Genomic DNA, 24,828 nt, shown 5'->3' with positions numbered 1-24,828 from the left:
CTCATAATGATCATTTTCATTGCACACATCTTGTGATTTCATGAAAGGAGTGAATTATACTATTGTTATACTATTGTTCTCAATGAAAGAATATATGCCAATAGAGCATATTAAAAAATTCTGATCTTTATCTGTGCAATCCTGCTGAGTGCAGTGAAACTGAATGTAGAGGCATACAGTTTGGCTCATGAGTCATATTCACACTGTCTAGCTGACATGTGTAACATAAGTAAATCTCCTCCAGGATTCAAGCCAAGAGTATCTCCATTAAAAATTAGGTTCTTGACTTCAAACACAGTAGCCAAAGTAAGTACAAGAGGCAAGTGAGGTGAATAGCTCCTAAAATCACTGGGAAAAACCTCATCCTATTATTTGAGGTTGGTTCTAGTGAAAGACCACAACAGATTTATTAACAAATTCGCACTTAAATATGCCTGTAAGATGACTTCAACAATTTTGTGATTAAATTGAACATCAAATATCTTTCAATGGTAGGACAGAGTGGTTGGATTTTACCTATCTTTTATTTCAAATGAATTATTATAATTCCTATTCATTTTTGTTGGCTTAACAATCTATAACCTCATAGCATGATATACATTATGTTATCATAAATAGCTAAGAAGTAATATAAGATAAATTTTACCCACAGATAATTGGTCATTATCTCTTAAATGACAGGTATTTCCTATCTGCACAGAGTATGTAAAAGAAAGAAAAATAAATTCTATCTTACAAAATGTGACATGAATTTGTCACAGGACCCACAACAGCCCTTGACCTATCTTGTCAAAATGCCTTGAGCTACTTAGAAAACTTGAGCCAATTTTCAAGTACCCTAGAGCATGACTGTATCCTTATATTACTTTTCTGTTAAGTGAAATCATTAGTGAAGGTGGTCCTTCTATGCATTTTAAAATAATTTTTAAAATAGTAAGAAAAAAAATCACACAATACCATAATTTCCATTTAACATTCCAAATTATTTACTTTTTCTTTCACAGACTGACTGCCATCATAAAGGTTCACAGTTCTTTTACAAAAAATACCAAACTACATACATAATTCAGTTCCTTCATGTTATTTAGGGCTTAATACATCATGCACATAACCATGTTCCCTGAAACACTTCCAGGGAAGGGAACACAATGCAACGCAGATAGCAGTCAACGCAGATAGCAGTAATATTTTCCATTCAGAAATGTGTTTATCTGTACAGATTTCTGGCTCTCCAATGGAGGGGTCAGGGAACACCTCTGGGGTGATAAGCCACGAGGGAGCAGAGCAAGAACAACCACCAGGAAAAGATGGCTGGGGCCAGGAATGGTGAAAACAGAGGAAGCCCAGAGCTGCTGAGGCCCACAGCACTATTTTTGTATGTTTTCAGAAGGTTTCCAGGACAGTCACAGCTGAGAAGGGCTGAGAGGTGACAACATGGCTTTTGGCAGCCACTGATGCCTCAGCCCTTGTTCAGCACTCCTACATGGAGCCTCTTACTGCGCCCAAGCCCTGAGCCCCAGCCCAGTGCTACAATACCTGAGGTCACAGGTAACAGGCACAGACACAACTGCAGGGCCAACAAACAAACAATTTTTCAGGTTGGAAAGGCTTAGCTGTATTTAAAGAGTATTGGAAACTTGTTGAACAAATGATCCCAGTAGGAGCAGCCTTTATGAAGTTATTGCCAAGCTACATGCAGCAAATCAGTTAATCCCTGATACACCTATATCATATGATCAAACATATAAATTGGACTAAAAAACTCTACACTCTAAAGTAATAACTCAAAAATTAGCATTAACATGATGCCATACACAGAATTCCTTTTCATGTCCACATGAGTTTTATGAAAGTAAGCTCAGCTATACGATAAGGAATTGAAATTTGCTGTTTAACACCAGTTAGCTAGGAAATACACACGAACACAAATATGCACAAGCACACACCTTCCTATCCCAAGGATGATTGTATAAAATTAATAGGATAATAAAACAGTTTCTCCTTGTGTATTTTGGTTTTAGTCACTCAATAAATGCCAGCAGGAGAAAAGACCTTTATTTTAAGGTTTAAAAAAATAAAGTGTTACACACATTCTATCACACTGATGGGTTACAAAATGCTCTGTAGTCTATCAAAATGTTTGTCTTTCACTACACTTCAGAAAAGATTTAAAAAATATTTTAATTACGGAAATTATTTTGGCTAATAAGAGCATGATACTCCTCATTAAGGTAAGAGCTTGAAAATCCTATATTTGTCAGCAGGCACTTGCTAAAGACCAATTACATGAACTGAACAGTGCATGATCATTAAGTCACTTGTTCAAAGGCTGCTCAGTGTAATCTGAGTGTAATGTTCTACAGCCAGTAACTTTAATCAGCACTTAAAATAATAACATTAAATTAACCGTGAACCAAGATAGCACTCTTGTTGTCTTGTTCTGAACACCATGCTTCTAGTGTTTCTTTTGTAAAGTTTAATTTCAACTTGCCTTGTTTATGTTCTATTATTTGGTGATATTACTCATGCAGTGCCAGGAAAATGAGAGTGTGCTAAGATACAACCCAGGTCTCTGTATAGAGTGTTCAGTTACTAATAGCCAGCATCACCAAATTGGTTAAAAACTTCTGCCTCATTCTCTGGTAATCTTAACCATCCCAGTTTCATATTTAATTTACAGAGTTTTAGAGAAAAAAAGATCCTGACCTAGAACTGGTACCTACAGAAACGTTAGAGTACTTGTTCTGAAAAATGTTGGAAAATATGAAAAAAAAACCCCAAAGTTCTTGTCTCTGATCTATAAACACAACATAGAGTAAGTTCAGAGCATGCACACCACTGCAATCAGAATCTGGATCAATCCAAACAGCTTCACAACAGCACTCAGCAAGATGAATGATCAAAACACCAACAAAAAATGCCATAGCTGAAACTCAGGAGAGCAACAACACGAACTTTAAGGGATAATTTCATCTACAGCAACTTGGACACAGGAGTCAGAAACAGCCTATGAGAGGGAAAATAACCAAGTTTTGTGTGCAATATTTGTACAGTACACTCAGTAATCTTGCTACTATGTATTAACATAAAAGACAAATATATGAACAACCAAATTATACCTGTTGTTTTTAAACTCTTGAACAAAAAGGCTTAAGAAAACAAATCAATTCTAGTACAGAATTTTCAAAATCTCAGTTTGGAGAAATATTCTTATGTCTTAGTTTAACAACAAGAGTCAAAAAACCATCTTAATAACTTTCATTATCCATGCAATGTTATCCAATACTCTCTGACCAATGAGTGAAATAGTTAAGATTCTTCTGCTTTTAGAAGAACTATACAAAAGTTTCAATGTGACACTCTGTCATAGTTCGTATTTTTAGCAAGGAATTTTTCTTTCCTTTCCTCCTGCCGTGTGTGTGTGCTCTGTATATGGGCCATTAGTTGAACAAAAGAATCGGCCCGAGCCCCTAATGGCCGAGATTTGTTTCCTTGACAACGAAGGGGGGGAGTTGGCTGGTGTGTGACTGGAAGGGGGTGGAGGCTGGGGGAGAGGGGAGTCTCTCTCTGCCGGGGTGAGAGGCTGCTGTGGGCTGCAGACACTGCCGGGTTCCTTTGTCTCTTTCCTGTCGGAGGGGAGTTCTGGCTGCTGCTCTTGGTTCAGCTGTGGCTGGCTGCAGGCCCTGCTTACAACGGACCCTAATCAGCTGAAGTTTGTGAGTTTTCTTCCATTGGGAGAACTTTCTGTTTTATTGCTGTTGTTTTCCTTCCCCTTCTTCCCCCCCCCACCCCCCACCTGGCGGCAGCCAAGGATCTCACAGCGCCGCCTGGTGACGGGCACTGGACATTACAAGTTCTACTCCTCCAGTGATCCAACAGCGCCACCTGGTGACTACAATAGGACACTACAAGTTTTTTACACCTTCAGTGACCCAACAGCGCCACCTGGTGAATGGTACAGGACATTACAAATTTTGCATCTCCAGTGACCCGACGGCGCCCCCTGCTGACTGTGGTTGGAACCGCACCAAAGGGTGCAAGAAATTGAACTATTTTCCTTTTGCTGGTTTATCGGTTCTGTTCATGAAGGGGATTATTGGTGGGTATAGGAGTATTACTTAGTTATTTTACTTGGGTTTTTTTCGTGTTCCTGTTAATACACACATACCTTTTAATAAAGGGCTGTTATTTTCCCTTTTCCATAATTTGTTTTCCTTCAATCGAAGCCTCTTAATTTTGGATTTATAATTGCTTGGAAAGAGAAGTTTGGGTCTTTTCCTCCTAATCCATCCTCAGCAAAAGACCCTTGTCTCATTTAAACTGGGACACACTCCTATCCTTTCAAAAAGAACATTATATTGGGATTTTCAAAAGCTCAGAATTCCTGACGGCCATGAAGAAGTTGGATAGACTGAGGGAAAAAAAGAAAAAACTATAACAATTAAAAAATAATCTATCACATAACAAATCTTATGCAACACTGATTTAGGTCACAGTCAGGATTCCAGGTGGAAGAAATCCAAGAAAGACTTGCCATCTAAGATTTTTTCCAAGAGGTACCTTGCATTTACAGCCCCAATAGGATCAAATCCTACTGAGTGACACACTAGTTGTGATTGTTAGAATGTGCTTTTAGTTATTCTAAAGTCATGAAGAATGCAAATGACACAAAAGGTGCTGTTTAAAGAACAAATAGATAGTTGTGGTCCCTATGAGCACAGCTGGCTGCTCAGGTCAAGCAGGGTCCTAGACAGCTTCTTCACTTTATACTAACTTTAAGGCTTCAACATATACACACTTATCAAAACTGAAGCCAAGGGGCACCATGGGCTGATCTGTATGAGCTGCCCTTGCCTATATACCACTGTGAAGAGGTATTTGAAAGGTCTCCTACATGCATTTATCCTTTCAAACTTCCTTCAGTCTTTCTATTACACATATTCACAGCATCAATCTCTGTGTAAAAGCTACATGCATTTGGTTTTAATTCACAACATGATCTCTTGTTCTCACCCCTCACAGGATTAGGCCTATTCAGTGAAACATTACTACCTTATTAATACAAGTAAGAAACCAAGCTTTGCTTCTATCCAAGTTAAACCCTCTCCATTTCTAATGAAGTTAAGCTAAATGCTATAAAATTGGCCATGCTGTAATAAAATAGAAGTCAAGACATACTATTACCTTCTTATGGAGAAAAAGAGACTTTAAGTGGGAATCTAATTAGATGGTTTTAACTGAATATAACCATGTTATTGTACTAAAAGGTGAAAATAATCTATCCATATGGACATCTGGAATGTCTCCTTTAAAAGAGGCCCTTGAGGCTTACTCTGATTTTTTGTGATTAACTTCAGAAGCTCAGTTCATAAAGTAACTTACCACTAGCATTGTAAAGAAGCATCTCTTTTGAGGAAAGCTGTCTGGTATATGACACACAATCTCTTGAAACCTGCTTTGACAGGGTGCTGAAGGAAATTAAAACTACATAAGTTTTATATTATTGCTCTGAACATAGCCCACAAAGGCAGAAAACTATGTTTAGGAGTGAGCAGATCATTAAGACAAGGTATTTTTTCCACCTCCAGCAAGATAACCACCAAAGCTTTGTACTCTTACCTAGTCAAGAGACACCGCATAAAGAAAGACATTAATTATTTACTTTCTCCTCAGCTCATGCAGCTTTACTACAGGAGGAGCATCTTCTCAGAGAATGAGAGTCCCTCACAATGGCTCTGTGCTGGCAGGAGAAGCAGCAAGTCCCACTCTCCAGATTTATCACCCTTCCCCACTTTTATCTCCATCCTTCCTTCCAATTCAGCTCAGAAGAAAAAGGCAGGATGCTGTCTCTCTCCTTAAGGGACCAAACAGAAACTGACCCCAGCACAGCAAGGTTTTTCCTTTCAGGTTTGGTATGTAAAATGCAGAATATGAAACCTTAACTTTGGGAAGCACTTACTAACTAATCTTTCTTCTCCCCACTGAAAATTCTGGGTTTTGAAAACACCTTAGTGATCAGAATAAAGAGGGGGAAAAGCAAGATGTAACTTTCCTACCAATGATCTATTCTGTACCTGCTATGCTGGAAAAGTGCTAAGACACATAGAATAAATATGTATTCTCAGGCCCAGATAAAGCTATGTGTTCTGTGCAACCTGTGCCACATCCCTACATCTCTTCACTGTGCTAAGCTGTCAGAAGCTCACAGGCAAAATAGCATGGACATCCTCCACAAATCCCAAAGGTGATTAGAATATCTACCACACCTTTCAAATTTTGTCATCATGTCATTTCTCCCTCAGGGCCCCACCGCCCAGCTGCCTGCCACCTCCTCTGCAGATGCTGGACGTGGGATCACTCCACGGATTTTATGCTCAAGTTCTACACCTCTGAACTTTCAGATCAAAACTAAAATTCTGGTTTTCCTGGTAAGTATTCAAGAGGACAGTCCACTTCTATTTCTATTCTCCCTTCAATCTGTTTCTCCTGAAAGTCAGTCATTAACCTTACAATCTTATTGGGTGATTGCAGTGACACTACACATTAAAAGAGTGAATGCAGAAATTATTCTTGTATTTAAAAAAAAAACTTCCTGTCTACAGTATGGAGAGTAGTGGATTTAAATAAACTCCAGTGAACCACACCCAATGGAAGTCACAGTGTCATCCATTTGTCTTCTAAAACAAGAATGAATAAAACCCACTCTTATAGTTAAATTGTATTGAAAAGTTTATGCCTACACTAACATGTAAGGCACTAGAGAAGAAACATTAGTTTTTCAGATCAAATACAATTCAGGAGAGCTTTTGTACTCTGATAATTTTCCTTCAACTACATGTTATTAAAAATTAAAATGGTTATGGGAAGGGGAGAAGGAAAAAGCATTCAAAACTTAACATCCAGTATTACTAATGCTTGTTAGTTCTGTGCTGCTAGCACTAAATCCAACAATTGTCCAGTTTTCCATCACCCTAACAAAGGCTTATTCATGCTGAACTGTGATATACTTTGAACTGATATGCAAATTCACACAAAGAAAAAAGTAAACATGGTGATTTACATCTAAGAAAAAAAAAAAAAAGGAATGCACAACCAAAAAAACCCTGCTGCCTCTTCTCTACGTTAGTTGGCTTTTGTCTAATGACCACTTTTGTTCCAGATCTTCAAAGTCAAGCAGGAGCTTTTCTGGGACAGCATGTCCTAATTAAATTCATTTGCAGTGGCCCATTTTCAAAGATTCAAATTAAACATTTTTTTGGTAGTTGAATGACAGTTTCTAAATTCATTTATTATGCAAGAAGAGTTCTCCATAGACAGTAACTGGGATTTCTGTAAAACTGTATTGACAAACTTTAAAACATACTTTATACTTACCAATTTTAGCTATAAATGAGGTGTGCAAAATCATCTTATTCCTGACTGACAATAGAGAAAAATGTCCCAAGTTCACATGAGAACTCACAGAATAGGATCCTTCCTTTAAAAATTTCCCTAACTAAATTCCAGACACAGTGAGGAGTGAGTATATACTGCAGCAAACCAAGTACTCTGTTGTAGAATATCATAAGCTGGAAACACTTAAAATGCCTTTTTTGGTTTTCCCCTTCTTTGTGATCTTCAGGGAAAATATAGTATGGTTTACTGGCTGACAGGGATAGAGGAGGATTTAGAAAAATCCCTCTTGGGAAGGCTTGAAAAAAATTAGCCTGGATGAGGTTGTGTATTAAAAATAAAATTAAAAATAAAAATTCCAAGTCCCTCATGGAAAGTCTTAAGATATGGAAAACAGGCTACAGTGCCGTTTCTAAAGTATGAGCAGTGTTCCTGCTGGTGATGTGCATTTTTGCAGTTCACTTGTGAGTCTGAAAAAGAATGGGCTCAATATGTTAGACACAACCTGGGAATTCAAAATTTATAAGGAATCATTTTGTAGAGTTCTTAATACTAGAAAATCAGTTTTGCCTTCCTTCAGTTTTCATTAAAAACCTTTCAATCACAACATTCTTTCAACCTTTGGCCATCATGGGAAACCTTAAGACTGAGTAATATTAACTATAAAAATTTCCTGTAAGATTTCATATAAATCAAGATTGTTATACCTTTGTCTAAAGTAGCAAAAGGATTATTTAAATTTAAAAAAAAAAAAACTAAATAAATAAATAATAAAATCTAAGTTAAACTAATATTGAAAATCTTTCAGTCACTAAAAAGGTATAATTTTATAATGCTAATTATCTAGGAGAAAACTTGAGAGTCAAGGGAAGTAGAATTTGGGTCTAAGGACAAACTGATACCAGTAAGATTACCATGAATTTTATACTCCAGTTCATACTTCAGGAACAAACATGCACAGCTTAAATGGTTTATGGTGTATGAATGATTTATAGTGCTGAAGATAATGAAACCAACTGTGAAAGTGAGACTAAAAATAAAGCCTTTGAATGACAAGGATGTATCATAACATACTCTCTCACACATATTGTCAGCCAAACACAAATAATATCCACAACTGCTCGTGATTTCTGATACATCTTTCAACTTACTCTTTTTATGATGAAATTATAAGACTTGTCTTAAAATGCTCTCTGGTAGCACAGACCCTAAATCAAGCCTACATCTCTTGGCACTCATTTGTTATAACAGACTGCTCACAGGTTCTTACTGACCTTCGTTTTCATGTTCCTTCCTGATAAACTGATAGAATTTATTTTTGTAACTTCCAGGACTATACTGAAGACAATTCAACACAAAACCAACTGCTAACAGGCTCCATGAGATTTTCAAAGCCGTTTATCAAACAACACATTAGGGGCTTTTATTTGTTACCATTTGTTAAGGGAAGAAGCCTCACGCTTTCTGACAGCTGATGAATAAAACACGCTTTTGAAGGCTCTGCTTTAATACCAACTTGTCACCTATACCTAGGAGAGAAAGGGCTTTTGTTTTCAAAGTACAAAGCCCCCATGAGTGGTTCCATCGGGAATCCAGAAACATCTCAAGAGGAAATAAGCAGAAAACAAACTTGTGTAAGAGATGTCACTTCTGGAGCAACTGCCTCCTCTATGGTTCCCATCAGTGGCAACATACGGGCAGTGAGGACCACACACACCAGCCTGCAATCACCCACCCCAACATCTCCTCTTGATAGCTCCTCACAAGTCCCCTCCCTCTGCTCTGAAAGAGTTTACCATAAGACAGACAGTGTCACATCTCAGACTTGCCAAGTTTGGGGTGAAATATTTTGATAGGTACTGCTTCATGAACAGCTCACTCGGTATTCATGATTTTGTTAGAAAACTCATTTTCTCTCCAGTTAGTCACCTGGTAGCATTCTTGAAACAAACATCTACAGAAATTAGGCAGAGCAGGAATGGCAGGAATGTAAGGCAACAATATATTTATTACTGAGCTGATGTTAACTACAAGTTAGCTACTACAAATACAAAGGTTTTCCAATAGGCAGCCAGAAGGTTGTCCAGTGCCAAATAGTCCACAGACACATTTTAACATTTCAGGTCACAACACCCACTCAAAAATCTTGAACCTGAACAGTGTTGGATACTCCTTAACCAAATTCTACTGGCACTTCATTTTTATTTTGTCCAATCAGGTTTCCCTTATTTACAAAGCCTCTTACTTCTTTACTACTTACTATCATAAATAATTTTGTAATGAACAATCCAAGAAACACTTGTGACTTTTTGCTTATTCTCCCAACTCTCCCAGGGAAGAAAGCAGCAGACTGTCCAATTTTACTGCAGTATATATGATAACTTTATAAAATGTGAATTGTATATGTAAAATGTAAATTTTCCTCTACTTGTGCTGGCGAAAGTGATGAACATTAATGGTTACACATCCGTTTCATATCAATCCAGAGATACCAATATTATCCGCATGGGAAAAGGTCTCACAGTGGCATGCTTGAACCTTTGCCAGTTGCTTGTCCTCTGGGTGCTCCTGGAGGTGCACTGGCCATCAGGGAGCATTCCAAGTGTGACAGCTGGCATCTTGACCCTGGGACACCAACACATAGGTGAAAAACGAGGCTCACTGTGATCCTGGCAGCACAGGCAAATGAGGAGTTGAAGAACTTCGGCTAGGTGGTTAAGCTACCCAGATCCAAAAAGTTCCCTTACCAGCAGAGAAATATAAGCAGACTACACTTTACAACAGATGAGTCACAAAAGCATGACAAAAATCAGGAGACAAATGGCCTACAGGTGGCTTTACTCTAGAAGAGGAAAGCATCATCTGATGAGATCAGAGACAAAAGAATATAGTACTCTTCGGCTTCCTTGTAAATTAAAACATGATAAGGACCAATATGACAAACTCAAATCTGCTTTACTTAGAGAAATAAACTTTTTCACACCACCCTAAAATCCCACAGGTAAAGACAATATCTCTCGAAATGATATGATGCCTAAATATTTATTTTCAACTTCTTATATTAAAATTTTCAAAGATGTCAATATCACTTGCTCCAAATAAGAGATTTCATAAGATTTGCTCTTGATGAGGTATCACAAAATAATCTGAGTTGAAGGGACACACAAGGATCATCAAGTACAACTCTTCAGTGAATGGCCCATAGGGAGATCAAATCCACAAACCTTGGTGTTAAGGTTAGAACCACGCTCTAACCAACTGAGCTAATCCTGTGGCACTTATTGTTTCTCACCGAGTTATTGGATTTACTTCCCAGCTTTTTTTTTCCTTACTGTGATTCCACTCAGGAAAGAAAACAATAAAATATATATGGTTTCTCTAAAATTAGACTGGGCTTACACGAATTGTATCAATTAGTTGATACAATTAATATTACAAAAAAATTGTACAAGGTACAAAAGTTGTAAGTATTCAAGTTCAGTTTTCTGAGTAAAAAGATACCACCATCCAAGACATGACAGACAGAGATTAGGAACATCTAATACAGTAGTAAAACATCGTTAGTAAAACCATTTGCTTAGAAATTCATTAAAAAGTGCTTGAAATTATGGAGCATATATTTTAGTTAAGAAAGTCAATTCTTTATTAAGAAGTAAAATATTGCAATGCTTACTTATAAGTATTAAATAAAAAGAGACATCAAAAGAAAGTAGTAAAATAATCTAAATATTTCCAATAATCTCAAATATTCCCAAATGTGTGGATACTATAATGAAAATATCCACAGGACCTTGATTGGAATTTACATCACACCTTTTAAAATAAAAGTGTCTTTTAAAAAAATTCCTCTCTTAACTAAGATGAGCCAATCTATTCTTTTAAATGAAACACTTGTATTGCTGTGACATTTCTTCGTAACCCAAATCCCTTCTCCAGTCATGTTGATTTCAGGGCCAAGAGCTGTCTGCTCTAATCAACTCAAAGGGAATTCATGGAGCAGATCCTAAAACACTTCAACATTACTCTCTCCATATGCCAGTTTCTACCAGAACCCAATTTACCAACACAGTTAAGACTTGAGAGAAAGCTAAATTAAATCAGCTCAATTTACACTTAAACAAACATACTGATCTATTAGGTCAAGCTTCATTAGACCCAAAAAAAAAAAAAAAAAAAAAAAAGAACAGGACTTGTTAAGGTTACAGCTGAAATTCTCCTGGCTAGTCTGGTCATGAAATCACCACCTTTCACAAATTCACATGCTCCAGTGATGCTCTTGCAGTTAAATGAAAGGCACACCTAAGTTAGCAAGCAATGAGTTCAGAGTTTAGAACTTTTGATCTTCTTTAGGAGACAGAAGGCAGAAGCACTCAAAATATATTTCTCCTGTATCATAAGGAAGTAGAATGATGTATCAGTGCTTTACTGCGACAATTATGTTCTATTTATTAAAAAATAGGTTATCAAATAAACAACTTGATAAAATACTTATAAGCTTTCCGAAGCAGAAAGCATGCATCCCAAAGCATTAAAAATGCCAACAGAGCTCCCCAGCTTTGAATGTTGCCTTAAAAAAATGTCCAAACAGTTACAAGGTAACACAACGCAAAAAAAGAGAGCAAAAAGTTCTTTTAAAACAAAACCAACTAACCAAAAAAAAAGATAACCCACAGATTTATATTCAGTGTGACAGTAATTCTGCAAATGTCAGAGAAGCGTCAACTATATATGTATATAACAATTATATACATAAAGGCATATAATATCTTAAATGCCAATAACTGAAACGTTTTTAAGACTGATTAATAATACATGAGGTTTTTTAATGCAAAATATGTTAACAAATATAAAGCAGAACTTTGAATTCCTGACGTGGAATTGCTAAACAGTACTGCTGCACAGAGGCATTTTTTGTGCCGTGGTAGTTTTCTTTAGTTTTAAGAGGGAGCAACAGACCCTTTTAGTCTTGGCCTTTTGAATTATTCTCTACCTTACAGAATCCAGAGGTAAAGACAAAGCAATCATTAATAACAATTTATAATATTTGCCAATGATGAGAGTGTTTTATCACAAAGGGTGATACGGTTTGATCACGTGGCACCTTAACATGGTCTGCCCAAGTGGCATAGCACCGTTTTTATAATGGATTTGAAAAGAAAAATCAACTGAAAATCCCAAGCCTTATAGGTCCACTCTCTCCTGATCTTCCTCTTGTCACACACCCATAAATGTTTATTTATTATTCTTCTATTGTGATATCTGTTCAAACAAAATTGAGTATCAAACACTAGAGAAAAATTTCTCAAGAAGAGACAAGTTCAAACCTACATATCTACCCTTTAGAACTAATACACAACATCTTTGTTATGAGGTAGTCTTCTTCCACCAGAACTGATTCAAGACCAACTAATTTAAGAGATTCTAGGGGGAAACTGAGGACTGCTTAGCTCTTGTCAGCACTTTGCATATATTGAAAGCACAAAGAAAAAAAGTGACTCTGGAAGTAGGCAAACTTTATCTCTTGCCAAATTTAGCCAAAAGTATTAGATACAGTGGATCTCGATCTTATAAACATGCATTTTTTAGTCTCTAAATTTGCATAACCACCACCAAATATTAAGACTGATTGTATCATTACAGACAACTTCAAGGGCTCAGTGAGTGCACCCTGGTGTAATAAATCTACCTACTCTGTGGCTTCCCACTTTGTGGGAAAGGCTCACCAAATGCTAAGACCTCATTTTCTCTTTACTGTCCACTGAAATTCACTATTTTATGCAACAATGAAACTATCTACAGCAGAGACAAAAGTGTCAGAGACCTGAGATTTCAGGATTTAAAGCACCGACCAGAACAGGACGGTTCCTAAAGGATCCTGATTTCCTAATAGCACATGTAATATACAGAGCAATGGAGTGAAGTTTTCAGAGAGAGATAAATTATTTTAGTTTCACTTGCTCTTTTTTTTAGCAGTACAGGGTGACAGTGAGCAGCTAATGCTCTGTGACAGATTTTGCCTGGTGGAAATTCCTTCCAGGAAGAGAGTCCTCATGGCCTGTTTCTCCTTATGGCAAATTTTAAGCAAATTAAACTGATAACCATATCTTGAAAAACAATCCTGAGGACAGCATTGCTAATAGGACTCCCAGAGGGACAGGGTCCATGCCAGCAGACCAACATGACAAGTCACAAGCAGTGCGGTACTGCAGAGAGACGTGCTGTGCATTGCAGGCATCAAGGCGATGAGGGAGCCAGCCACAACCTCGGGGGGATACGGGATGCCCATTAAATGGCAGTGAGATCTCTGCCAGCCAGAGAGGCACAGGCAGCCCTGAAGGGTCCTGGCCCCCCACCTCAGGCAGCTGCAGGGAGGACAGCGTGGCCAGACCATGCACCACTGCTTTTCACCTTTGGGTGAGCAACACGCGGATCTCTCTCGTGGGTTTCCTCAAGTGCCTATGAATGACAGCTGGTGCAAAAGCTGTCAGAGCTTTAACAAAACTGCAGCTCTGGCCACTGCTTGTCCTCTTGAAGCCACAGCTCGTCCTCTTGAAGCTCGCAGCTCTGCCCACAGGTGAGCAACACTGGAGCAGGTCAGGGCTTTCCTCCACAAGGCTCTGCCCCAGAAACTGGTAGTAGTGCCACAAGCAACAGGACAACAAAAATGCCAAAATCAAGAGGTTACAATACAGATCAACCAAGAATATGGAAACATTTTTCACAGTAAGGGACTGAAGAAGCACCAGTGGTGCAACATTGGCCTTTGCAAGATACCAAACAAGGACAAATTTGGCAAACTTGTCACAGAACACTTAACTTGAAGTCAGCTGATCACAGGAGGTAAAAAAATGCTAGAAAATTATTAAGTTTCAGCAGTTTTTCATCCTATTTTGCAATAAAGCCAGAGGGAAACCTGTAGCAAGAACAATTTACTGATGGAAAGTTGTTCAGGTCCCATCTAGAGTTTAACAAGTACTCAGCACTTTCTCTACAACTTCTGGTTGGCTTAAAGGCAGATGTTAATCTTATCCAGAAAGGACCACAAGGATGTGCCACATCATATCTTCAAGTAATATGTCAATTTTTATAAGGTTAAAAGAAGTAGGAATATACAGAAAAGCAAATCTGTTTCAGAGGATATTATATATAATGCAGGAAAACAACAACGCCTTGCAGAAAAATGCTCATCCATTAAACTATTCCTTTCTTCTTTTTATGTTGGAAATTAAAATGCTAAATCCTTCCTCTTCTTACAGAGCCAGTTCAATATAATTTAATAAATACTAAATTATTAATCATGGGGTTAGTTTTTAATTATTTCTCATGTGATAAATACTCAAAGACTCTTTAATTTCTCCATTTTAATTATTTTGATTGCTTCTAACACCAGCAAACATTGCATTCAGATGAGGAGCTATGGAGAAAATGGCATAATTGAAGTAGACAGGCAACCTTTCTGGCTTATTCTGGCTCCTTCTAAGGCCATTGGTAAGAAATGGTACCATCCTCAGCCCTCTCAGGCTTTTGACTTTGCCTACAAGGGGAGTTTTTTGGCTTGTGCTGAAAAACTGCACAGAGAAAAAGCCAATGAACAGACAGTAAATTAAGAAGCACAACTCTTTATAGCTGAGAGGTGAAATAAAAATCAAGATAATTCCTACATGTATTCCTACTGTTATCAAAAATCTTCAGACTAAGTCTTGCCATCACTGTTTGAACTGGAACTCAGATAAAAGTACTCACATACAGTAAATGGCACATTTCAGAACACATGCAGACATTTGGTTCTTCTAAAAAGAAGCAGCTTTTGCCAGAATGAAAACAAAGTACAATTACTAAAGCAAGACTAAGCAATGCTTTTTCATTCTTTTTAAAATGAAATGCAGATGTACCCTAATTCATCATTACTTAGAATCAATATCACACAGGTAGTCATCGCCAATAAATACTGGCTATTTAAGAAACATTTCTTTGAAGAAAAGAAAAACCAAATAAACAAAACCACAAAACCCCAAATAAATAAAATTAAAAATAAAACAACAAAAGAAATCCATCCAAACCCTACTTCTCATGTGCAACAGGTTCCTCCTGGAAGCACTGCAGTGCAGGACTGACTGGGTGGCATTGAGTCAATCTCACACACGTCTTTCCAGATCTAATCACATTACAAAAGAAAAGTGACATCCAGATTTCAAACACATTTTCAAAAACTCTCATAGTTTATTTGAGTAAGGAGGTAACTGTTCCCCTTCAATTTTATTTATTCTGTTAATGCAGCCTCTCAGCTGGAAAAAAAAAATATTTAATCTTTTCTGGTTTGTTTTGAGAGTCCAATATTCCTTAATACTGTTGTTCCAACACAGTTGAACTCTTAACTGAAATTTATTCAACAAACAGAGGCTCTTTGTTGCACTCAACTGTGAGGAAAACAACAAACAAGAATGCCCTTATCACCCGCAGACTAAGAGCCATATTTTAAATGTGCTTATAAATTCATAGCATGGAAGGACATCCAAACACACAACTACCAAGAAGTAACAATGTGGAACATAATTACAGCCCTCTGAATATCTGACAAGCTCTAGGTATGACATAAAGCAGTATTAGTATTGCAGACAGAAAACAAGCCAGCTCTCTCCAAATCGTAACACTTAGAGCACATGAACAATTTTGACCTGGGTCTAACCTTCCCCTTCACCACAAGCTCACGGACAGTATTCAATTGCCAGCAAGTCCCTGCTGCTTTGCTATGTAAAAGTACGGCACATAGGACAGAAGAACTTTCCTCTACCCCCATGTGAGGATTCACAAATCCCTCAGAACATTCCCATGCCTTCACCAAGCCCCCATGCTTATGAACACACTTTGATGGGAGTGCTGGCACCTGTGGTGAATGCACACATACAGATATTGTTTGTCCATATGCAATTCCTGTATCACAGGGTACTACTTTAGGAAGGTATGAATGCATCTGGTATTTCTTCAACTAAATCTTCGCAAGATACAATAACAATTGTAGAGAGAACAATGAGAGACAGGTGCAATGGAGAGGGCAAAAATTTTGCTGAGCTGTGCAGACTGGGCTTTGATTATATTTTCCAGTTGTGGAACTTCTCTAACAGACAGCTACTTCCAAAAACTTCCAAAATTACAGGGAACTCTTCATAAATCACAACTGCTCCACCCCACTGAAACGTAAGTTAAAACTACAGAGCCAGAGCTTTACAAAGTTTAAACTTCATAAAAATAAATACCTTCCAAGGTCCCCCAAAAAATTCCTGTCTCCAGGTGAATCTGCACTGTGGATTTTGTTCAGGTGGATATGGGACTATTAAAAATTTGTTGTGATGCCAGGCTGCTACTTTTAAGCACCTCAGTACAAGTTTCAGATTTGGTGGCCCCAGAATGAGCTCTCATACAACACTGACATAATTTTAACAGGAGGAAGAATGGCTACAAAATTAGATTGGAAATTCTCTGCCAATTTTACAAAACTGGCAGTATAAGGATTAAGTAGGATATATAAAAGTTACCAGTAAGGCTAAGATTAAACATCTGTGCTTTTATGTCAATGTTAAAACCAAATATAGGAGTATGTGAATTCGCATATGTGTATGCACATATACACACACTTGTATGCCATGTAAAATGGCATTTTATTCATGTAACGTGAACAGACTAATAATGAATATCTATTGCATATGTGCTTAGTGGTAATAGGAAAAAGATAACAGAAGACAGAAATTATACAGGAATGAGAGGATATATTACATCTATAAAGGAAATGCATTCATTCATGACAAATCAGAAATGTATAATATGGATACATGATATCTAAAATATAATACATATAATTTGTCTCTAGATAGATGCGTTTATATAGACACTTCCACATATAAGCAAAGAAAAGGTAACTGTTAAAGAAGTGATAAAGAAGGAAAAACATACCTGCTAATAATTCAGAATTATCAGAGTTGCAGAAGGCTCTTAAAACTGCAAGAGTAGAAAGCTGAATTACAGGTGAAATCCACTACCTATAAATGTAAAGTAATGTGTTAAAAAACACACACACACAACTCCAATCACACATGAACAGAGACGAGCTCTACAGAAGCTTAAAAGCATGACATTTAGAATCATCAAGGAAAACTATCTGAAAATGCCACCTTGATGTCCAGCATCTTAGAAAAATCTATTAGTTTTGGCAATGAGACAGAGTGGGAGGAGTTTTGCTCGGAAAAGGTTTAGACAGCAAAACAAGAATCATCATAATGTGACTTTATAAAAACACCGGTATTGAGCTCACTGGTAGCTCAAATTCTGGTTGCTGCTCGCTTTACACCATTACAGAGATGTAGAAGAGCTAGAAAAAGCATGGGGCATAACAACATGGATTCAAAGATTATACTATGACTTACTTAAAAAAATATTTTTCATCATGAAAGAGAGATGCACACAGAGTGACTACAGTAGAGGTCCATAAAATCTAAGGGTGTGAAAGAGAAATTGAGGCTCATGAACTTGAGGTAATTTAATAAAATTATTGAAAATTTTCAAATGCAGGGAACAGTTATTTTACAGATGCTTAACAGTTTTGTGGAATTCATTGTCACAACATATTCAGAAGGTCAAAAGCTAAAAAAGAGGATTATAGAAGGTAGTAAAGCATAAATCATTAAACACTATGTGCACACAGAGATCTAGACATGGAACACAACAAACTGTCAACCAGAGGAAGCTGACAGTCTCTTTCAAGCAAAAGATCACTTGATGCTACCTCCATTTATTACACACTTTTTTAGGAATCTGTTATCTGTTAGCGTAGAAAATTTTCTACTGTACTCTGATCCTTTCTATTCCCCAACATTTCTAAGTCCAAAAATACTTAGATTTTACAGTTAAGGAACTTCAGTATGGTATATACTTTGAAGTTAATATACTTAGATGTATATTTATTGCAAATAATGTAACCATCAAACACTAATAAACAACAAACATATTTTTATCTCCCTTATATTGACAAAATATTTTTTTCTAAGTATCAAGACCTGAAGGAATTTTCTTTATAATGTATCAAGAACAAGAGAGAAAAAAATTAATTCCACTAAGTTATTTATAGGTAACAAAAATAGTTATTGAACTTTTTAAAGTTAAAAAAAAGTCTCCCTTTGTTATGACTGGTGCTATACAGTAACCTGAATTTCCCAATGCAATTGACTGTATCTGCACATAAATTGAGGACTTGGCTAAGCCTAAGATGGCCCTACTCAAGGTTTTGCTTTCGTTGACCCAGAATGGTATTTCTAGTGAGCAAGAAAGCGAAAACAGAAAAATAAAACCATTATGGGCAATACAGGTTTCTACAGCAGATTTGGGAAACTTGTGGTTAGAATTAAGTCTAGGTCATGCCACAAGAAAATGCAAAACATCTGCATACACCAAAGAAACCTTAAAGTCTCCAAATGTCATCACATGAACTCTTACAGAAGCATCAGCACTACAGAAAGTTCACAGCTGAGCTTCTTTTTAAGTATGTGATAAACTCTTATATTTTCTAAGTGACTCTGAGGAGGAAAGTTTTCTAATTGCAAAGAAGATATAAAAAAATTACCTTAAATCATTACCCAAGTGATTACTTATTAGGAAGTGATCTCACTGCACGTTTGTGTACCTTAAACTGCAGTCTAGTCCCTTCTAGTCTTTATATCCTTCAGTGTCCATGCCACATCTTAATTACTGAAAGCATTTAAGTTTATACATGCGGTTAAAAGAATTATCAACAGCAAAAGAATGTGTTTCACATATTCAAGACCGTCAATTTATTCTCTTCTTGTAATCTTGCCACACATTATTTTCTGTTGGAGAACTGTTCTTCAGAAATATCACACAGTTAACGAATGACTATTACCTTAAAAATGGTTATTTAAATTATTTACTAACAGATGTCCTCTTAAATTACTAATTTCTTTTGGAACTCCATAAAGCTTTATAATGAGACTAGTTAAATAAATGTTTCAGCTGTGACCTGAGGCAGAATTTGTTCCAAACATCATCCTTAGGCTGATAAAGCCTGAAATCAGAAGCTCAGTTCTTCTGTACTGTAACCCTCTTTTAGAGTACGTGAAGGAATTTTCTACTTATTAACATACTTTCACATTTATATTTCCAAAAGAAAGTCTCCTTTTTTTCCATGAGAAACAAGCAAACAAAATGAAAAAAGTTAATTTTTAAAATTCCTCACAAAGTGTTTTTATCCAAAGCCACTCTTCCCACACACCATGCACTGAATGGCAATTGTCTGCCAGGCTTAAGCCAATGCTTGACTCCATATAATGACATTACATCAGGAAACTGCTTGTAGGACTAACCACAAGAGTATACAGAAAAAAAAACTGTTAAAAAAGAGAATCACAAAAATATTCTAATTACTTCAGTTGAATAGCTTGATTTTACTTTTACAATATGACAGTAAGTGTTGTTAGTCTTTAATGTCTGTATTTTTTATTTGGCAAGTAGGACAAAAAGTAATAGAAAAGCGCTTTTGTTTTATCAATACCACTTTTATAACAAATTATGCCTCGAGCATACACAAAGACCCTGCAGCACTCAGACTGGAGGTATGTAATGCCACTTCTACCCATGAGTAAAACTTCTACTCTTAATATAACAAATTCACAGTAGAAAAGTTGATTGTAGCAGAACTATGTAAAAGACTCGCTCTTTTCCCCAAATATGTTTGCTTCAAATGAAGCTGTAACTCGACTAAGCAGCTAGGCCACCAAATTTGCTGCTGTCATGAGAGAGTTAAGATGCTCTCTTCATGTCTTAACAGGCTTCTTTCCAAAATCAGAATAAAAAAGTTATAATCTCAAGTGTTCCTGAAAACTTTTGTGGGGAAGGCAAAACTGTATCTCAAACCCACTAGATTTTTGTAACACAAAACCACATTGGTTTCAAACTGAAAATCAAAGTTACTTGAAAGACAATTGCCCAGAAAGCACTGTGATTTAACATACTGCAAATGGTCTAAAGGGTGTATAAAAGTTGTCCAAGAGAGTCTCATCTAAACAAAAGGCTTTGCATTGTCTTTGGTATTGGTTGATCAGATCACACCTAATTTTCTATGTACTGGATTATTTGTACTCCTACTTTCTTCATTTTTCAAGTAGACCTTGTACACGTTCATAGGAAACTTGTAAAGCCTAAGTCAGCATGCAAAATACTGAATTACAACAAAATACCCGTGTCAGTCAGTGCCAAAAATCCCAAGTATCAATCTCCTTTTTAATCACTGCAGCTTCTTGTATATAAGAAAAAACAGAGGATAGGCCATCCTTTTATGCAGACAGCTTACCAAAATAAGAGCTGTTGGAAATTAGTAGAGGATTGTGAAAGCATGGAGAAATTCAGAGAGGAGAGAACAACCTAGATAAGCAAGAGAAAAACTGCAGTAACTGAGAGTAATTACCTCTTCATTCACAATTTTTTTTTGTATTGTGGTGGTCATCCTTCCACTTTGGGAAAGTAGTAGTTAAAAAAATCAACACACTAAGCCACACCACTAAGAGGCATCCCAATGTCATGCTTTTACTAATATTAATCACTTTTTTTTTTCCTAATTAGGAATAGACTGAAATTTATGTAAAATTTTCAGACTCCAAGTCAGACAATTTGAGTCTCCTGTAATGATTAGTTGAAAGTGTAAAAGGCAAAAGGTCTGGATTGTGATTTGTTTTCTGAGAAATTGTAGTACATTAACATAGTTGGAAGCAAAGTTCAAGCAAAGTGCTATTGAAAACTTGTGATACTAATTTAAGCAGTAGCACTTTGCAGTACAGTATCAGTGCTATAATAATCTTCATTTTTAAAAAAGCAAAATCATCTTTGCTTTGAAAGTACTCAATTCCTTTACTGAAAAAGCAACAAAACACTAAAACACGTTTCCAATGTACAATACCTTCTTTATAGACACATGTGCCTGGCTAAATGCAACTTGAGCCTCCTCTGCTCTTCCACAGATAAAATTATAATGAAATTATAAAACAGTCCCTAACTCAGGAGTACATTTAATATAAGAATTGTTAGAACAGGATTAAATCAGTGTCCAAACATCAACATTTCTATGCATAGAAAAAAGTTTATAAAGTATGATTTTTCCTTCAGCCCAGTTTCTGAAGTCCCAGGTCAAAAATATAGGTCAGGTTCCTACTGTCTCCAAACTTTTTCAAAGTCAGCTTGAATAGTACAAGCCTGACCCATTTTGAGTGGGCCCTTCAAAACTAAAATAATAAATTAGTCAGGTGGCTGCCATCACTTTTCATAATATATTTTTTCTGCATTAAAGGTCTCACATATGAAATACATAAGCATTTGAATTCCATACTTTGAAAAGATTGATGTGAAGAATTTGCATGTAATTAGTTCTGTATTTTATTTAATAATTCCTAGAGTAAACAAGTGTTAAAGGTTGAGCACAACGGAAAAATCATAGCTTTTTCTGATCAGGGTCCACTAGTTCTACTGAAGAAAAGAAGAAACACCAAAAATCAGAACATATAAAGTTAATATTTATTATTATTACTATATTGTTTCCTTCTTCTGGGAAGTAAACAATGAAAATCTTTAAGTCAATTCTAGTATCTTCTTTTGCTAGAACTTGAAACAGAGCAATGAGATGCATTAGGATACAGTTGTGGACAAACTTTTAGTTAGTAAAACTGACCTAAATACTACCCCATGTGGAAATATCAGTTGGAAAATAATCTTCTTACAAATTTCATTGAAGTATTTCAGTAAGAAGAAAAATACTTCTATAATAAAAGTCACATATTGAGATATTTTTAAAAATAGTTTCATTCTGAATTTTAAACAATTTTATTCTGAAAAACAGTTAGCAGGATTTTTTGGTTCATTTTTTTTTCTGTCTGAGTCTGCCTTAAATCCAAACCAATTGTCAATGCAGCAGAAAGTGGCATATATTAGTCCTCTCTAGAAGTTCCTGTTAATACATTTCAAAGTGTTACTTCAGGTACAAATAAGGTGAATTTCCTAATATATACACTGCAGATTTTCTCTGAGAATAACTACTGTTAGAAATTCAAGAAAAGTTAACTGGTAAGAGCTGCTCAGGTAAGAGAACTTTCATAGCCTGAAAACTCCTATCTATAATCTCGGCACTTGGATCTCTCAGAATATGAACTAATGTTGTATCTAGAATATAGCTCATTATTAACAGTTAAATGTCTTTAAATGGAGCAGCTTTGAGGATCACATTCAATATCAATAGCTGGCATTTATATAAGGTTTTTATTTTCCAGGACAATGCTACATGGTCCCTGAATCTGATTACATGCACGTGTACCCACAGACTTCCATTTGCATCCAAACACATCATTAAGATTAGAAATATGTATCCATTCATAAATAGAAATGCATAATCTATCAGCTTAACTATAGTTCTTCAGATTTCAATATATAAGGACAGGTGGCAGGCTCAAGTATAAATCACAGATCTTAATGAAATTGTATGAATTAATTGAGGACAATATCATCTGCAGAAGAAGTTACATTGTAAAGTGACTTTTGTGCAGAAAATAAACAAAACAATCTTCATTTATTTTTATAGGTTCTGAAAATATGGGGGCAAAGTAAGACATCTTTTCCCAAGGAACCTTGGAGAAAATACTGTTTGTGCTATTTCATTTAATACAGGATAAACATTTCAGTCAAGTCAGATTTTCACAAAAACTTACTTCTATTGAAAACTCTCAGCCAAGATCTTAAAAATTTCCATCAGATTATTTTTAAATGAGATACCCAGGCCAGACTCTTTCTCCCAGACAAAACAAACAAACAAAATATATTAAAGACAAAAATAAAAAGTTCTGTTCAGAGATTTGTTATTTAGCTAGCAGCACTAGTTGACCTTCAGTGAAATTGATTATGCTTGCCATGCAATATTTGAAGGGTACATTGTATTGCAATTTACCTCTTCCACTTGTATGTCTCCAACTGTGCAGATTGAACTTGACCAAAACATCTAAGGAAAGGACAGAACTCAATTTACCACTTAAAAAAAAAAAAACCTCTAAACATACATGGGTTAACCTTTTCCTCAACACCAGCTTATGACTTCCAAACAGTGAGGACAAAATCCCTCTATCGCTGAAGGAATAGGGAACTTTAATATCAACTTCAAGGCTGTTGGATATCATCTGTCAAACTAAGGAAAGATTCAAGGAGTTTAATTTATTACTTATATAAATAATTACTCTTTCAGTAAGTTGTCCATTTTTTTAGACACTGAAACTAAGCAAGAGATTATTTTTTCACAATTACTGTAAAAGCCTTCCACAACCCAACATTTGCAGTATTGCATCCTATTTCCAAGTGTAATGACCCTCAAAATCGAAGATTGATTTTGGCTTTACTGTGATCAATACTAATCTCCAAGATATATTGGACTTCACATTGACCTAAACAAAAAGGTCATTATATGTATATTAGTCAATCTCCAAAACATTTATTAAATTAATTTCAGAGATGACAAAAGGTGCATTGTTACAATTGTTTCTATCTATCATCCTTAGTAAGATTTACATGCAACTGATAATTCACATAATCACATTGTCACTGTAGTGGATTTCACAAAATGTCTTGATCGGTTAGATTACTTTAAGATTAATCTTTTTATATGTAACTAATTGTATCTAATTGGAGAAACACCACCGTATTATATAGTTACTGGGCCACTGGAATCCAATCTTACACATATTGAAGTCAATGGAAAAATACATCTTCCCTTCAGTAACAAAATCGAACTCTTAAAGACTGTCAGGAGTCTAAGGTACTGCATTTATACTTTAAGTACCCCAAAAGCAAAGCTGGAGAAGTCTTTTCAATCAAAGTACTTTGAGCAGCACGTTTTTAAAAGAAGAATCACAGCACCCAGAAACCTGTTTATATAAAGTTTATTTTTTAAAAACACAGATTTCTGATTAGCTTTTTTATTATATTGGCTAATTTCAAATTAGGATTATAAAAATTATACATGCATTAAGGCAGGTGATAACATAATGACAAAATTGTTGTTGACTGATCTGGGGTAGGTTACTCATCACTTTTATTCTCTTTCTTCAAACAAACAAACAAGACCAAGCATCAAGCTCTCCCTCAGGCAATTTACCCTAAATTAAATAATTTTATAACCTAGTTGAAATTTTAATCTGAAGTAATACTCAACACTCCATGAAATTTCTGTCCAGAAGTCTTAATAAAAATTAAATATTTTTAAGTTCCCCATGGACACTTTATTATGATAAGCCTTATATGCTTAGATTTTTCACCCAGCAGCAGCATTTGCTTAAAAATTCAACTTTAAACTTCCCACTGCCTTAGCTCTGGGGATGCAGATACTAAAAGACACAAGAGTAAGCA

General features: G+C 36.1%; 1 protein-coding gene across 1 annotated transcript in view; it reads right to left on the bottom strand.

Moving 5' to 3' along the window:
- The window catches only part of THSD7A (thrombospondin type 1 domain containing 7A), a 263,425-nt gene extending 245,999 nt beyond the window's left edge, over window positions 1–17,426 (bottom strand). Inside the window, exon 1 of the mRNA XM_050332888.1 lies at window positions 17,341–17,426. The gene's annotated coding sequence lies outside the window, so the exon portion shown is untranslated. The remainder of the gene's footprint in view (window positions 1–17,340) is intronic.
- Window positions 17,427–24,828: the final 7,402 nt, after the last annotated feature.

Source organism: Myiozetetes cayanensis, unplaced genomic scaffold, assembly GCF_022539395.1.
Source record: "Myiozetetes cayanensis isolate MyiCay16 unplaced genomic scaffold, myiCay2020 scf1, whole genome shotgun sequence".
Taxonomy (NCBI): domain Eukaryota; kingdom Metazoa; phylum Chordata; class Aves; order Passeriformes; family Tyrannidae; genus Myiozetetes; species Myiozetetes cayanensis.
This window is presented reverse-complemented; position numbering and strand designations above follow the sequence as displayed.